We start from the raw sequence: 17,970 nt of genomic DNA, 5'->3' as shown, positions 1-17,970 counted from the left end.
GGTGGTTTCGTTAAGAAAGTTAAAACAGAGCATCTGAAAATTAAATTTATTGGTAATGTTTTGGCTGGAGGAGAGGTGAGAGTGGTTAAAGCAAAACACCTGTTGCACTGCTTCCCCAGAAGTTTCATACTGGGGTGTAACTCCCTTCTTTAGTTTGCTCTTCTTTGGCTTCCCAGTGAGCAGAGGGAGAATGAGGCCATTCTCCTCCTTTTGCCACCTTTGTGATTTCCACAAATTGCACGTCTTTATCCCTGTTATTTTATAAGCTGGCAGTGGATAACGCAGCATATATGTAATTATATAAATGTTAGTGGTTTAGATATAAGTACCTTCCTTTTCCCCCAGTTCGTCTCCTGTGCTCAAATTGGTCTGAACAATTTTTGGGGAATCTTTTAATGAAGTATTGATTTTTATCAAGCACATCAAACTAAAGGTAAATGTACCATTGTGTCATGTTTAAGAAAAACAATACAAAAAACCCCAAGCCCCAGTATATTACAGATAAACTAAGATAAATGACTTAAGTGCTCAGTTTGTGGAGTAAATTGAAACCATACATCACAGGCTTTCATTATTTTATATTATAAATACTGTAAAAAGTAGGAAAGATGATTGAACAGTAATACAAAATTAGTACTAATTGTCATGACTCCGTTGATGAGGAAATGTGCTTTTAATATAAATAATGTGGAGTAATCATTATAACAAAAGTTAATTTTTTATAGCTAGTGATTGCAGGGTGATAATCAGAAGACTATGACATCCATTAAATTGCCCTTCCCCGATCCCGCATGAAGAAATGAAGGGATCTGTGTTAATTTTAAAGCTCCCTTTGATTGGGTGAACCTGTCTCCGTTTTGCGTGACACTCTTGCCACAGGTCATTGCCTGGTGCAGTGTACCATGAAACAAACAAATAGAAAAAGGCACCTTCTGGCACTTTAAGTTTCCCTGCCATCTGACTGCAGCCCCGGTGGGTTGAAATGATGAAAAGCACAGCCTTGGAAAAATCTTCCTATGGTTAGATTGGGAAAAATGAGTATGATTATCACATGTGCTGGGAAGGGCAGGATAGACAGCTGAAGTCATCTCAAAACTCCAGAGAGAAGAAGACGACAAGAGGTCACAATTATATTCTGGTATCACACTCCCTTTCACGGAGATCTGATATATTCGGTTTGTTCTTGTATGGTGCTTAGGGAAGTTCTAATTAAGGGAAGAAAGAATTTTGACACATGTGAAGCAGAGATCAATATTTAGCACTATAATCAGCAATTCCTGATGGTTTGACAATGTCACTATACACACTGTAACTATCCATTATTCTCTGAGAAGGGAGCCAGGCGGAGGCTAACAGGCTTACTGCAAGCTATCATGAATCACACAAAGCAGTGGCTCATTCACTTCTATTTGTCTTCCTTTTCATCTTCATTCATCCTTATAAAGCAGGCTGCGCTGCCACCAGCCTTGAAAGCCACCATGCTTCTGTGCCGCGCTGGAAGGGAACATGGCTGCTAAAAGCACGTGTTGCGTGAAAACAGCAGTGATGCCTATGGGATGGGTGGAGGTTTGTGACACCCAAGTATATGTAGTGCCCTGTAATATCGGTGCCTGGTGAACAACAGAGTGTTTTGACAATTGATAGTGCAACAGAAAGCAGTAACAGGCGTGTTAGCGGTAGCCAAAGCCCCCGACTCGGTCTCCTCTAAAAAGAAATGGAGAGATCAGGCGAGTTATTTTTAGGGTATGATCCTGTACCTGCTTAAATTGATGGCATCCAGCTCTAATGGTGTAGCAGTAAAAGAAAAATGGAGCAAGAGAACGAGCTGAATCTCCAGTTTTTTCTACTTGTACATCTCAGACAATCAATCATCCTGTTTACTACCTGAACTCTGAGCGTAGCTGGTGGAGCATTAGAGAGAAGGATGACACACAAACGAAGCCCCCATTTATTTTTGTTCTGTTCTCTTGTGATCATGGCTTTAATTGTTTGAATGTGGAGATCTGCAAGGTATTTGTGAAGTGCTCACATCTCAGCATTTTACATGATTCCATACAAACAAAAGGGTATGTGTATCCTGTGCCGCTCCAGTCATCATTAGTGGTTTTGCTTTAAAAATTGGATTCCAACAATTTGGGAGGAGAAATAATGCAGGTGACTGGTCATGTCTGGGCACACCATGAATATTGAACCTTCAAAGCAAATTATTTAGAAGAAATTCTGAGCTGAGAGTTATCTGAACTGTTCAAGTTTACTCACAGATTATGAAGACATTAGCAGATGCCCAACTCAGTTTATGAATCTTTCATAAACAATGATAAATTTGCAATAGAAAATGCCATCAGCTCCAGTTTGGGTGTAATGTTGATCATAATAAAATGAAAACACAATTTGTTTTGGTGGGAATATGTGAGCGATACAGTATTTTGGATGACAGTGCCTGATATGACTTGATTCAGGCAACAAACTGACATTGCCAGCTAATTTAAACTGAAGGTGAAATTGTTAAAGTAGTAAAAATTAAAATGTGAAATTCAGGATGCCTTTGCATAATTCCTTGAAAACATCTGCTGGCAAACTTCCAGTTACAAGTCAATGTAATGGGGATACAATTTTTGCTGCTTTTTCAAATAATTGGCTGTTCACTATGGAATACTACAGTATGTTTTTAATAGGTATAAGCAATCCAATGCTTTAACATCTTTCTTTTTTCTTTTTGAATAAGAAATAAGGATTTTGTATTCAGGTAGCTGAATAATAGTATTTTGATTTCCATTCTGAGTTTTTAATGATCTGAAAAGTGATTTTGATATTTATCTGTTTATTCTTACATCTCTAGTAATATATTTTGGTAGAGCAGCTAACTTGCATAGTTCAAACTTAAAGAAATAAATACTTAGTAAAATGTAATAGAGTAACTTGAGGCCACTTAACATAAAGAACATTGTTTCCTACATTTCTCCTAACATTACCAGTCATGCAGCGTTGTATTACTGTAGGTGGGAGCGAAAGAGACCCAGTGTCCTGCATTTCAAATTGTCATCTGGTTCTCAGTGCTCCCTCCTTCCTGCTGAAGGGCCAGATTGTGGCTGGTGCTGAGCACATCCTGGCTGGCCCCCCCCACCAGCTGAGCCGGCAGCATCCAGGCGTGCTCAGAACCCCACTGAATTGGGATCTAAGTGAGATGCTGACACAGGCTCTCATCCTGACTATCCCAAGTAGCACTAATTAAGGGCTGTCCAACTGTGCTTTCTGTTGAGCCGTTTGCTCCGGTGGGTGACAGGGAACAGCCTGGGATCTGTCTGCAGAATGACATAACAAAGAAGGGGAAAAAAAACCCTAGCCCTCAGAGAGGGTGGGCTGGGATAGACAGACCTGAACTAGGCTTGAATTGCATATTTTGTTTTTATAAATATGTAATTTCAGATTAAGCACTGTGGCATGCTATGTTTTTGCTTTCATTATACATTTATTAGAGCTCCAGTGGTTACTCTAAGTGATAATTATAGAGAAGCATAAATTCATAAATTAATAAGGAACTTGGGGAATGATCTTCCCTTTGTTGGAAAGGTTATCAATAAATCTTCCTCTTTTTTATATAACAGTGGTCAGTGTTGCTATTCTCCAAACTGTAAACTGGGAGGTACACTGCAGCCAGGTGTGAGGGAGAGGGGCTTGCCCGGGTACCAGCGAGCTGCTCCATGCAGGGGCTGGAAAAAGAGATTCACTCAGCAGTCTGCCTTGGAGACTAATTCAGCCCAAAGTTTACTTTCCTATTTATAGGCCCCTCCCCAACATGATCCCCAAGCAAGGCCTTTCCAGAAACCACATCATTGCTTGCAGTGCCCTAGCGTGGGCTGGAAAAGGCAACACTTCCAGGGGACTTAGAAAACCAAGAAAGGCACCCAAAGTGTTTCCCGGTGCCTGGCTGGGGTCACTGCTATCTTCGTTATCATCCTCTGAGATGACATTACATTAGTAACGCGTAACAAGACGCAGAGTTTTACTGGGAGCCCGAAGCAATAACACCTCCTGCTTGCAGCTGTGCCTCATAAATACTGTCTGTCCCACTACGCTACTGTCCTTTTACAGTGGTATCATTTAATTGTAAACCAAAGATCAAAGGTCTTTAACTCTTTAACCAAATTCCAATGTCTGCCAAATTCAATAGCTGTCATTCCCTTAGAAAAAGCCAGTGTAATATGTGCGTTCTGATCTAATTTTATAGAAAAAGACAGAATTTACATACTGTTTATTTAGTTAAGTCTCTAAAATCAATACCTTTGTCTGTAGCTCTTTTATTTAAAATACATCATGACATTGCAAACTGCTATATAAATGAATTTTTCTAAACCACACATGTTGTTAATGTTTTTCTATTGCACATTTTTTTAAAGTTTGAATCATAGCATTTAATAGATCAACTTAAATGTATTTTAATATTGGATTACTAAAGAATGTTAAGTTTTACATTTCTAAAATTATAAATATTATTTCAAAAGGTCAGTCATTTGCCCAAGACTTATCTGTCCAATGGAGAACATATTTCAAACCATCCAGACACAGAAACTGATCATGTTAAATACTAAGAGAAAATGAAATCTCTTAATATTTTTTTTCCAGTAGTAGGGAGAGAGGAGAGAGCAGTCTTGGATAAAAAGACTTAACAAAACTACTCCTGTAGGCTGCCAGCAGCACTTCAGAGAAAGAGAACCTTGGTTTTGTGAGAACTGTAATTCATGGTCTTCATTTACATGTAGGTTAAAGTGTATTTTGGAGTCTGTAACTAGATGTAGCAAGAGTTTTATCACTGTTGCTTTGGCCTGAGCTGAGTACCATGGCTACGCTGCCTTCAGTGCCCAGGTCAGCTTTAGCTCAGGCATGCTACATTATTGACATGGCACATTATTTAGGAGCTCCTATATGATTGAAGTATCCTTACTGTGCTGAAGAGTCATCAAAGACCTGTCAGTGCCAGAGGCAATGGCATCGGTAGATTTCGTGTAAGACAGGTACCAGTACTTGCTTGTGCAGACTTAGGTGAAAACTGTCTTTCTGCTTAGCTTTTGATCAATCATATGGTTTTTTTATGCATGAAGATACCGTATTAGCTGTGCCATGAGGAAGGTTTGTATGAACAGCACAAAAAGCCCTGAAGCTCTGTCTGTGTGAGTTGGTTGGAGCTTGTGGCGAGTGGAGCTCTCTGGTTTTGGATTTGTGATGTAAGCCACCCTCCTCAAGAGTAAAGGAGGTCATGCACGAGCGCCATATGCTGGAGGTCCAAAACTAGGAACAGCTTATTTGGGACTACAGAATTGTCTGTCTCATCAAAATTGAAACCTAATTTGTTTCTCATTTTGATCTTGGGCAACGCCACGAAGTCCCGCTGGGAGGCCAATGACCAGTAGTGTACCCCAGGGTCAATGCTGGGGCCAACACTCCTTAACATCTTCATTGGTAATCTGGATGATGGAACAAATGCAGGCTCAGCAGGTTTGCAGAAACACAAAACAGGGAGAAAAAGTCTTTGTAGCACCTCACTTATGGAGTTCAAGATTAGTATGATCTTCAGAACTAGGTCTTCAGCACAGTGGCATGTAATCTTGCTGCACTGGTCATAAAAATGTCTTCAAATCTGAATTTTATTTACTTCATTAGCTGTATAAACTTTGTGTGTGTGTGCATTTTTGTATCTTACTTGACTGATACCATACCCTTGGGCTCTGAAAATGTGGATATTGAGCCAACGAACTGTACTGAAACGGCTGGTGCAGGCAGAGCTGGTTATAAGAACACCTTTTTTCTGCTGCTGATCTCAGTGGACAGGCTGTTCATACAGCTCCTGCAGAGGCACCTGCCCCTGAAGAGCTCCAGATGATTGCCCTTCCCTCTCCCCCAGTGCAAAACGTCCATATACATAAAGCCCAAAGTAGTTATCTTCTGTGTCTGTATGCACAGGGTCTTGCAAACAAGTGTTTGTTCTCCAGTGGTGAGCTGACCAAACAGCAACAGCAGCGTCCATTGCTGGTGTCTGATCTGTCTGCACACATATGCAGACACCATGTCTTTTTATAAAAAACCCTTATGCGTGCCTTTATACCAGCTACCATATGGTTGTCTGATGTACAGGGGCAGACTGTTTTGTTTTGTTCATTTTCACTGGATGCTTCCATTCATTTCCCTAGAGCTATCGGTGTCTTAATTGATGAAGTAGCTCCTGTGCTTGGGCACATGAAGTGGAGTATGACTGAACAGTGCCAGTCATTTTCAAACCCTGTTAGAAGTGACAAATCAACAGTAGCTTCATATTTCAATCCCTCCTCCCTGCTTTTAACAGGTGTATTCAAATTTTAGTGGCTTTTTTTTTTTTTTTTTTAATATATGGGTCTTTGTATGGAATGGAAGTTTTGAAACCTAGAAAACATTATTGTGACTGTTTGCTGTAAGCAAATGGTTTGTGCAGTAGCTCGTTCTTAAGTAAAGCTTAAGCAAAGGGTGATTAGTTGTAGAAGGGAGCAGGACTCCACTCGTGAATGTATCTGCTCTTTGTCTGTGATGTCTAACTACTATGTGAAAAATGGCTTCCACAAAGTTTCAGCTTTTTTTAATGTGATAAATCATAGTCCTGACTAGTATGTCTAGCTTAAAAATGGGAGAACTTAATTGTCTTGCATAAATAAAACCAGAGAAACCTGATAAATAAAATTATTCTATATACATTTTGCATATAATAGTTTATGTGGCAGTAAAGACAAACTTATTTTGAGAAAGGAGTTACAGTATAATAATAAATAAATCCATAAATACATAATATATAAAAATAGAACAGTTATGATATTCTTGAATTGTTCATTTTAGGGTTAAATCTAAGTTCTTTGCTTTCAGTTAGAAGTGATTTACTTATATTTATCTTCCTCCTTCCCCTCCTCCCCCCTCCCTGATCATATGAGACTTTTGGAAGAACTTTACTCAAAATAAATGAGCTGCAAAGTTGATACTTACTATGAAATAGCCATCATAGAATTGCTTTCAGTATCTTAGGAAAAAACCTGATTAGACTCGACAGTTACAAAAACAACACACTATGCATGCCTGGTAAATTTTGAATGTACTTTTCCCTTGCTTATGAGGTCGATAGGGAAGGTAGGGTATCTGAACATATGTGCGTGTGGCTAAATTGGAAATGAAATTCCATACCTGCTGCCCAGGCATGAGTATCCAGGCTCTTCCAGGGCTCCAGCTAAATTCTTTGGGTATAAGAGATGGGGTATGAGTTTATGAGCCTGGTTTGCTTGAGCTTGGCTGTTTTTAAGTGGATTCAAGAGACAATGGGTCTTTTTGCGGTGGTCCAACACAGAGGCACAGGATGGGACATGAAGTAAGAGCGACTGTTTGGACATTGCAATGTATGCATGGTGGCAGGCTTCTGCTACTTACATGATACTAATTTTAAGCGTTCTGAGTAGTGCCACTGAAGGCAAAACATGTAATTTCAGTTGTTAGAATTCATGTTATGATGAGTTATCATTCAGAGTTGCATGTAAGGGCGATGGTGATCTCATGAGGCTGCAGGAGTTGTGTCATCTGAACCCATTATCTCCAGCAGCCTACAGCTCACAGGTGGCTTTGACTACTGTGCATCCCTTGCTTCTGTTTCTGCCATTGTTTTCCAACCCTGTGGTGAGGTGGTAGGTGTGACTGGTGTAGCTGGGAATGAGAGCTGGTTTCTGAGTGACCTTGGCTCCAGAAAGTGAATTTTGAAAAGAATCCAAAAATACATTCTGTGCTGCTCAGTTCTGTGCGTGACATAATGTTAGCCATCAGGTGAGCAGTGCTGTCATCTGGAAAAGGCGTGATTTCCCACACCCTGTGAAACTTGGGTTGTTGGAGTTTGAGGAAAAGGTCTAGGAATTTAAGAATCAAATGTGAGTGCTTTGGAATTCTGCAGTTTAATACTTATGTTGATGACCTGGAAGAAAGTGTAAAATCATTACCGGCCAAGTCTGCAGGTGATACCAATAGTAAAGGAATAGTAAATATTGACTATGGAAGATCTCTAAAATGGAGTAACTTGGTAATTTTTGCTTACCAATTATGTATTTAGGCTACACTTCTAGGAATAAAAAAAATATGTTTAAGGACTGAGGGCATGGGAGGGAGATATAATCCTGGGAATCAATCTCTCTGAAAAAGGCTTGATCATCATCACAGTGAGGTACTACAGTACCATGTCCACTTGTGCTGTGATGAGATGGACGTTAATGAATTTCCGAAAGATTAAAGGAGTAAAAAAGCCCCCATGATTTTTAGCTCCCATGATTTATACAAAAAGACTATATATAGAAGTTCACCTGCCTATCTGAGCAAAGGCACAGTTAAGGAATTATGTGATCAAAACCCAGAGGTCCTTACGAAGGTCAAACTTTCTTAGACTGAAGAGCCTGTTAACAGAGGTTGTTTTATAGATGATGTGTAAGTGTCAGTAACACTTGCTCTTCCAGCTCACGCTCCTCTTCTGAGTGACGTGGGCCAGCACTTGCCGAGCATCCCTCCACAGGTGGGAGCTGCCGGTCCCCTGGTGCTCTCCAGAAGGATCGAGGAGTCCTTCCAGCACATCGCTATCTTATCTTAGGATGTTCCTTGGAAATCTCTTATTTTACTGTGGGAATGTGTTGTCTTCTGGTGTGGAGGTTATTGCCTGTTCACAGGTGTGGGAGAAAGAGTGAAGCCTCAACTGCCACTTTTTTAGTTTCAGTATTTAGATCCTTGCCCTGCTTTTCTTAGAAAGGGGACTTATTCTTTTGTGATTTCTCATTTAAAAATGCAAACAAAACCTTTTTATTGATTTGTGTGTATTGGCAGAATTACTGTAATTGCATCAAATGACATAATTGGTGTAAATAGGTATAATGATGTCATTAGCATTTGTGATTGTGACATTTAACAGTGTAATTAAAATGTATAATGACATGGTAAAAGTCCTTATTAAAGTATGCGAGAAAAGCTCTGCAGGTGGACGGAGCATGATTTAAAAATTCAATATTGCTGTCATTCCTTCATATTCTTTTCAAAACAGCAAAAGCCATTAGGTCACATCAAAACTGATTTTTAAAGCCAGAGGTCTAATGCTGCAAAGTCTTTCTCTACTGGGTAGGTTCTGGCAGCACCCTCAGTGACTTCAGGGGACCTGTTTTCGGCAGAAAAATCTACTCATACAACTTGTGCACATTTCTGTTCAAGGCTTTTTGTGGAATATTTCTCCAACAGCTACAAGTTGCTTTTCTTTGTGGGCAAAGAGGGTTCATAAGGCTGTAGGATAACTTAGGTTGGAAGGGACCGCAGGTGGTTATCACCCTCAACCTCCTGCTCAAAGCATATCAGCTATGAGGTTTCATCTCCAAGGGTATTTAAAATAGTGTTTAAATCCCCAAATGATGAGTTAGTATACCCAGTACCGAGGGGCTTTCATTACATTTGCCTAAATGAATCTGTAAATATATAGGAGGTCTATTTTCAGAGAAGGATGCTGTATGTGTTGTACAAATCCTTCATCTGCAGGCTTGTGATGACACTTGCAGGCAAAATTATTGGTTCTTCAACCCCCTAAGAGCTGGTCTGTGAAGAAAACCCGTGACTGACTTCAGTCTGAGTCCTTTGGATGAACATGTGCATGTGGCACATCTTGTGGTACAACAGACCAAGGAAGCACTGAACTGAGCAAGTGTCACGCTGGTGGAGCTGGTTCCGTGTGGTGAGTGCCAGCAGGGCTCCCCGGGACGGCTGCAGGTGCGGGAGCGTGCTCTGTGGAGGGGCACCATCTCGTGAGACATTTAACCACAAATACTCTGTTGGTTGAAAGCACTGTTGTGTACATATGGTGCAACCACGATCACTCTTACTAAAAGATTTTTTTCTTTGTTTTTCATTGCGTTTATTGTATGAATCAATGGCTTTAGGAATTCCACCACCCCCACCCCCCCACCCCCACCCCCCTTCTTTTGACTTTTTACTCAGTTTATTAAACACTTCCTTTTTTTTCATTCAAGCAAAACTGGGAAATGTATGACTGTACCTTAGGCCAGTGTACCTCTTGGAGTGCTGCTAAATCACCTCCTGCTGAGGGTGTCCTTCAGTGGGCTTCAGCCCGACTGTACCGCCAAGTCATCAGAGCTCCTTTGTTGTGTATTTCTTTGATTTGCCAACCAAAATAGATACATAACCATATTTTGGAAAAATCAATTGCTTTATTGAGTATCGGGATTATTCAAAAGTAGTAGAAAAAATAAGACTTTTAAAATGAATCCTGTTTTACCTTTTATCTTGTGAGCTGAACGCTTTGTCTCCCTAGAAAACAAATACGATTAAGGAACAAAATGCCAGACTTAAGTGCCTTTTTTTTTTTATTAACTTTCTTTTATGTGTTGGCTTCTGCGTCAGGTTTAGGTGGTGTGATGGTTGCTGTTGCCACCGCTAACTTTCTGTGAAATTTTAGTGCTAGCATGCAGAATCAGTTTTTTAAGGATCTCTGATATGGATAGCCACTTCAGCATAGCTGTACTTGATCTAACAATACGTACTCATTTATTTTAGTGGTCTTGAGTTGGTCACAGTTATGTAAATTAAAATAGTTGTTACTCTGCTGTATTTAAACAATACAATTCTGACAGTAGTGTGAGAGTAAATGAGATTTGAGGTACAGCTGAGATTTTTATTTTTTTCCTGACCAAATAGATAGGTGGCTGAAAATACAGTTGTGGCATGTATTTGAAACAATTTCTGAGGTCAGGCAGGGTCTGTACAGATGGTTTGACTGAAAAAGTAGACATGCTGAAAAGAGAAGACAAAATTTTTAAATTTGACATTTTCTTTCAGAGTTTTGCAAATGGAACTTTTCACTTTTCATTTTGAAACTACCTTTTTCTCATTTAACACTGACCAAAATAAAATGAGAAAAAGTTAATAAAGGAACTAATGTATATGAATATTTTACATTAGTGAAAACATTTCAGCTTGATCTAAAAGAAAAGGACTTTTTTCTGGAAAAAAACAAAGTTAAATTTCAGTTCTTCGTCCTCCTGCCTTTTTAACTCCTAGCTTCAACTCCTAAAATGTGGATACACTCAGGTCTAATACAAGGTGCAAGATGAATTTCTCTGCCGTGTAGGAGTAACAACTGAAAGTTAAGGGATTCAGACTGGTTGTTGTTCATTGATGTGGAGCTTATAGCTCCTGGTACCCATTTGCTCCCTGTGTAAGTCAGTGGTGGCAATAAGGATGAGCACGTGCTCAGGCTGCATACCTGCTGGTCTCTGCCTAGAGAAATTAATTTCTGCCCCAGGAAAAAGGTTGCTCTGCTTTGGTTTAAGCTCAGTCATGTACTAAACCAATATACTCTGTGGACGGTCGTTGCTGATCTGTTTGATTAGCAAAATAGTCTGTTCCATAATGCTATAAAGTTAAATCACTGTAGGACAAATTCTTTTGTCCCTGTACCTTATTCCACAAGCGGTCTCAACCGTTGCATCTGTAGTCAGGTTGTGAGCACTGACTAGAAAAAAGTGGTACGACGAGTAATGATAATTGTGGTTAATGGGGTCCAGAAGGCTTTCTGCACAGAGAGAGAAATCTGACAGTCTGCAAGAGTAGCAGAGTCTGGAACTATGTTGATTTTAATCTGTTCAATTAACTTTGTGGCTATTTTATCATCAGATCTGGTGCCTGGTGGTCTCCACACTTCCTTTCTTGAAACTCTTCTTAAAACTAGTTGCATGTTGGAACTGTGCAGTTTCGTGGTTTTCATGTTAATGGAAGACCATAACCAAACAGAATGGCTGAATGGACCCTTGCACCTCTAATTCTGGAGTGTCATGCTTTCAGGAGTTATTGTGATTGTCTGGATAAATACACTGAAAATGGTTCAGTCTGAAGAGAAGTTTTCCTATTCCTTTGTCAGGTACATTCATCTTATCTTTCATGATTGTTTCGTCTTTTTCAGATGTTCATCTGTAATTTAAGTTCTAAGACTTGCTGTTGACATTAGAGTTGACAAATACATTGAATTAGGTAACTTGCTGAAAAAATCTCCCCCGCCCCCCGCCCCATCCCCAATAGTTTGTAAATAGAATATACTTTTCTCTTGTTTTTCTTCACTGTTCTGTGTTTCATTGGTGGATAATTTCTGGAATTTTATGATTTGGTTTGTGAATGTTACTGTTATACATAAACTGTACACTGTGGAAAGTATAAAAGAAATCCCCTTTTATATAATTTCCTTAGTTAAATTGTGTGAGGAATGTAGAACCCTGATATATTCCCTCCTGCTGCAGTGCCTGCCTTGGTGTTCCAGACTGGGAACAGAATCAGAGCCAGCACCCAGAAGAGCAAGGGGCTCCTCTGAGTTGGGGAATCTGGATTTTACTCCTTACTCCTACTAATTCAGTGGTGACGTTTTGGGAAAGGTTTTTCCATGACTCGGTTTCCCCAGTGACAGAATTGGTACTGCTTCCTGAAGAGCTCTCAGATGTGTTTACGAGTTCCAAATGCATTATTTTTGCAGGACAAATTGCAAATTTGAGATGAAATATATCACTAAACTTTAATTTCCAGTGAATGGGCACCCTGAAGATGAACTTTTAAAGATTATGCTATCCAATAAATTTTAAAGACTGAAATCCTCCAGGAAGTGAAATTAAGGAGTCTGTGGACAATATTGAGTGAAAAGTTATTTGATGTATCAATCTTATATCTATGGACTAATTTTTCATGGTGATCACTTGTAGCTGTAGTCATGTTTGTGGGTAGCATAATTAATTTATTAATTTTAATTTTTTGACCTATCTAGTGTTTTCTGTGACTTTAATTACAGCCCTGAGGAGCATGCATCTTCCCACGCTTTGCAGCTGGTTCTGTATGGATACTTTTGCACCCATGGAAAGACAGCTCTGAAATGATCTGCAGAGTTTGGGAAATGGTGACTCTTCAGACTCACATGCAGCTCAAATGGTCTGGGCTCCACTGTCTTTCTGCTCACCATTTCCCATCTTTGTTTTTCCAACACTTTGGCTTCACCATTAGTATGGGAGATGTTAACCCATCAGAAAGAGAGAAATCAAAATGTGTTGGTATTGGTCAAGTGCTTTCTCCCTGCCCATAAGTCTCACTAATTATACTAATTTTATTCCTGAAAGAAGTCTGGCTGGGCCATTGTTTAAAACTTCACCTTTTGCGTTCATTTTCTGGAGGACTTTCAACAGCATCTGATAGAGCACCTCAAGCTTCTTTTCTGAAGTAGATTCCCAATGATCTTTCCCTGCTTTAAAAATGATCCTTTGTGATTCCAATATCTTGAACATTTAATTGCAGTGTATCAAAACATAACTTGGTGGTTTTGGTCACTTCCATGTTTAAAACAAGTTATTCCATGTCAGATCTGCTGGAATCAGTCAAGACAATGACCCAGTTCTGTGACCGTTGTGCTCGCTGGTTGCAGTGGGATCAGGATCTGGTGCTTGTGTGAGGCAGAAGTGTGTTTGGTGGTCTCATGCCAGAGAATAACTTCTAAGTTTGATAGAGCCAATGACTAGCGCAGGGTACCATACCACTGCGTTTGTTGTGAGTCTAAACTTTGCTTTGAAGTCTGTTCCTTGTCCAAAATCTGGTCAGTCTGGTTGTATTGATTACAAGGGGCTGAAACAGCTGCTTTGCTCTTGTGCTGCCTTGTGCTGATGAATACAGTTCAACCATGGGAATATTGGAGTGTTTACTATTCGTAAATTATCAGGCAAAGCCCAACCACAATATGAATGATATTCTCACTGATTTAATAATGCAAAGCATTTTTTCTCACCTAATGTGTTAATAATAGCCCGTGTTGACACCACATGGGGTGACTTCATTCAGAGTGCATGTTCTGCAAGAGGCTCATGTGAAACTGTCTTACTGTTCTCTGAGAGTAGGTTTGCCACCCCACTTTATTGCATCCAAGATGACACAAGTTCTGTTCAGAAGTATGTATTTTTCACTTAAACCCCGCTGTTTTTCTCAGAATGTTTTACTTTGTCTAAGACAACGCTGCTAAGAATAACAGAATGAATAAATATTACTACCCCAGCAGTGAAAGTCTGAATAGATACTGAATTATTCTTGGAGCATTAAAGAGCAGACCCAAGTAACTGCATTCAAGCCTACCTCTAGAGTTCACTTTATTTCATTATACTTTCGGATTGGAGCAGCAGCTTGGAAAACTGTAAGATGTTTCTTTATATTGTATCAATCTTCTATCTAGAGGCCTCTGCTTCAGCTTCTTTTAAATTTGAACCTGATGATGTGATACATTAAATTACTGCTTTATAAGCGGGTATAGAAGTTTTTGAGATTTGTAACTTGCAGGACTTCTTTGGCATTAGAAATGCACATGATTATTTTTTTTTATTAAATTCAGTATAGTTCTCTTTCCGTGATGGTCAATTTTGTCCATATATTCCCTAAGTTTGTTGGCTTTGAGCATAGGAGACATGTTGATACTGTGCTGTGTCTGAATCCACTGACTGCAAAGTACGCAACATCAGATTATTTTGGTTTTGAGCAAATAAATTGTTTCAGAAAGGATATGTGGTGTCAGATAGTTGATGGAAAGACATGATGTGAAATTGCTCAAACTCAGTTGTGTGGAACATGGTGTGACTACTTTGGTGGCTCAGCAGGGTCACCCTGTGCTGATTTCGGGGGTATGGCATGGGAGCTTTCCCCATAATGCTGTCCTCTAGCACTTCCTCGTTAATCTGCATAGACGTGAAGTGGCCACCCTTCAACCCTGTGCTGGCCATTATGGGGTCTGTCTTGTCCATACCACCATGCAGACTGCGTGCCAACCTGGCCCACCACTTCCTCAGTGGATTAGGTGTTGTCACCTCCCTCCCTTGTCATTCCTAGTTTAAAGCTCTCCTTACCGGGTTGGCCAGCCTGCTGGTAAAGATTCATTTTCCCCTCTTGCTTAGGTGGATCCCATCTATTCCTAACAGCACTCAAAGAAGGTTCCATGGTCATAACAACCAAAATACCAGCTGTGCAACCAACTGTTGACCCACAGGATGCATCCATTGGGTTATGGAGGGTCTCCCAATTGCCTGAAGTGTGGGTTTGTAATAATTTGCAATATTTCCATAGATTCATAGAATGGGTTGGGTTGGAAGGGACCTTAAAGATCACCTAGTTCCAACTCCCTGCCCTGGGCAAGGACACCCCCCACCAGCCCAGGCTGCTCCCAGCCCCATCCAGCCTGGCCTTGAGCACTGCCAGGGATGGGGCATCCACAACTTTTGTTCTAAATACTCAACTATGCTTAGAAATTCTTGCTTACCTTCTTTTCTCTTAATTCTGTGAAAGCCTTTTGTGTGCACTTAAAGGAAATGATCTCTAGTGCATCTTCATGGGGACACTTCCATGGCAGAGATCTCTGGCTGTTGCTGTCTGTGAATCATGCTTCTGGCAACTGTTTCTGTGCTGAGGCCATGTCATGCAAATGGGTTTTCCGTATCTGCAGATTCCCTGCAGATGTGAGATGTACAGATGTGGTTGTGTGGAAAGTTGGTAGTGTACCCACCACCACTGCGTTACCACCTCCAGATACCCCGGAGGCATCAGTTGCTGGATGGTGAGGCTGACTCTTGATTGTGAACACCACCCGTGAAATGGTTCCCAGCGAACTGTGTTTACTATTTCAGCATTGTTCTTAAAGAAAATCCTTATAGCAAACTGCAGCCAAGTGCAAACATGTCGGGATTAGACTGGGCAGCACGAACACCGTGCCTGCCCAACTCCAGTGTGTGAAGCAGCATTGCTATTCTGCTGCCTCGCACAGGGCTTCAAACACACAGTATTAATTCACTGCCAAACAACATAAATTTGACAGCAGAGAATGCCCTCTCCAGACTCGCTCCTCTGACACTGGGAAGACTAAACTGTTTGTAAAGACACCTATCACCCACTGACTTCTTTCCCGTGACACCCGCTTGCTCTGTTGAGATGCTTTTTTAATCCTGCCCCTTCAGTCAACGCCTGACATAACTTGAGAACTAGTCACTCACATAGTGGTCAGTCATACTTCGATAATGTGTCTGTCATCATGTTAAAACAGTCATATGGTGACATACTTCATGGGCATGAACATGTTTTAGAGATGAACAAAAAGGATTGCCCTTTAAAAAGAAGCAAGGGTAGCATTTCCTTGCAGTGAAAAGACATATAATTTGAAATAATAGTATGTCAATAGTGCTTATAGGAAATTGTTGTAAAATGGGAGTCGCAAAATCAGCCTTTAGCTGGGCAGGACAACTGTGGTGCTTTCTAAACCAGGTCCCTCATCTGAGCGCAGGTCTGAAAATACTTGTTGCGAAGAGCTGGTGTGGTTGTTGTCAATGTGCTTCCATTAGCTGAGCTGCAGCGTTGTCACCGCCGCACAGCACTGGGCTGAATCCTAATTGCATACCTTTTGACTGGTAATATCACATGATTTCAAAATGATTGAGTGAATGGTTATTTCAGATTAGGTGTAAAAGCTTACAGTTGCAATTATATATACGAATCCAGTACTTAACTTACACAGTGCTTTTTTCAGGATGTATGTCTGAATATGCATTATAGATGTAATTTTAAGTGACTCCATTCGTTAAATCACAGATTATCCACTTCTATCCCAAACTATTAAACTATCCAAGCTATAGGAGGTCACTGTTAATACAGCAAATAATTAAAAAGGCAGAATGCTGTAAAGGGGTTTGCTGCCTGAGCGTAATCACTGGACGTCATGCTGTATTTGCTCATTTAACAAATGTAACAAATCCCAAAGCAGCTAGAGAGTTTTATTTATTTAGATGTGGATTCTATATTATTTAAAGATGTTTTATTCATGTGATTTTAAACTGGTTCATTGAAACCACTGCAAAGAGAAGCTACAGTTCTCACTGTAATTTACTCTCTCTTTTTTTCCCCTAGTTCCATTCATTATTTGTGGGAAGTTAATATTTCAATTTAAAAAGGGGAATTTTATTACTCTAATTATTGTTTGCTAAATTACAGAGTTGCTCGTAGTTATTTGAATGGGAACTAAATAGTTCTTGTACCATGTCAAGGTTAAAATATTTCATAATAGTGTATGTAAGAGGTGTAACTTAAGATGGTTATAAGGGTGTATCAAGCAGGGCAGTTAATTTCAGAGTTTGCTTAATTTTCTAAGTGCTTCTATTTTCTTAATACATTTATGCTATAATGTCCTCTAAACATATTAAAATGTGTTATCAGTCAGTTAGCAAACCTCCCTAAAGATGTTCGTATTCATGAGGCAAGTGTAAGCAGAAGAACCATAGCTTTATTTCACTTACTCTGCTGCTTTGTTCATTAAGCTAATTACTGTATTCTACATTCCTCTTTTTCATCTAGCTTGTTTCTGGAGCTTGATCCTTTCCCAACCCTGAATCGACTGTTACTGAACAGTTGAAGCTGAACAGGAAGGAATTGCAGGTGTCAACTTACAGTTTACAAATATGACATCTCCTCTGGCATAGCTGGAAATATGAAATATTGATTTATGTGCAGTAAAAGGTCTTATAAAAATGATCACATACACATGAGAGATTAATGCGCTGGAGATCAATAGAAATTTCATTCTTGACGCTAGACTGTCACCTATGGTGAAATGCTAAAATACAGAAATCAATATTATCTATGAAATGTCAAATTTATTATAATTATGAGGATGAAAGCTGGCCAAGTGGCTCCCAAGAGAGAAGGAAGGATAGGTTACTGTGCTGAAGCATCCTTCATGTCCCTTGTTCACTTGCTGCCAATTTGAGAGCAATATTGGTGCAGGGGGTTTTCAGGCATTATGTATCACTGTGCAGTAACAAATTCCTCCTGGAATATTTAACTCTTGAAACTGACAGTAACACAAGCGTCTCCATAGTCAAATGGTTC

This window comes from Falco peregrinus, chromosome 8 (genome assembly GCF_023634155.1).
Source record: "Falco peregrinus isolate bFalPer1 chromosome 8, bFalPer1.pri, whole genome shotgun sequence".
Classification (NCBI taxonomy): domain Eukaryota; kingdom Metazoa; phylum Chordata; class Aves; order Falconiformes; family Falconidae; genus Falco; species Falco peregrinus.
Note: the sequence above shows the minus strand (reverse complement) of the source record.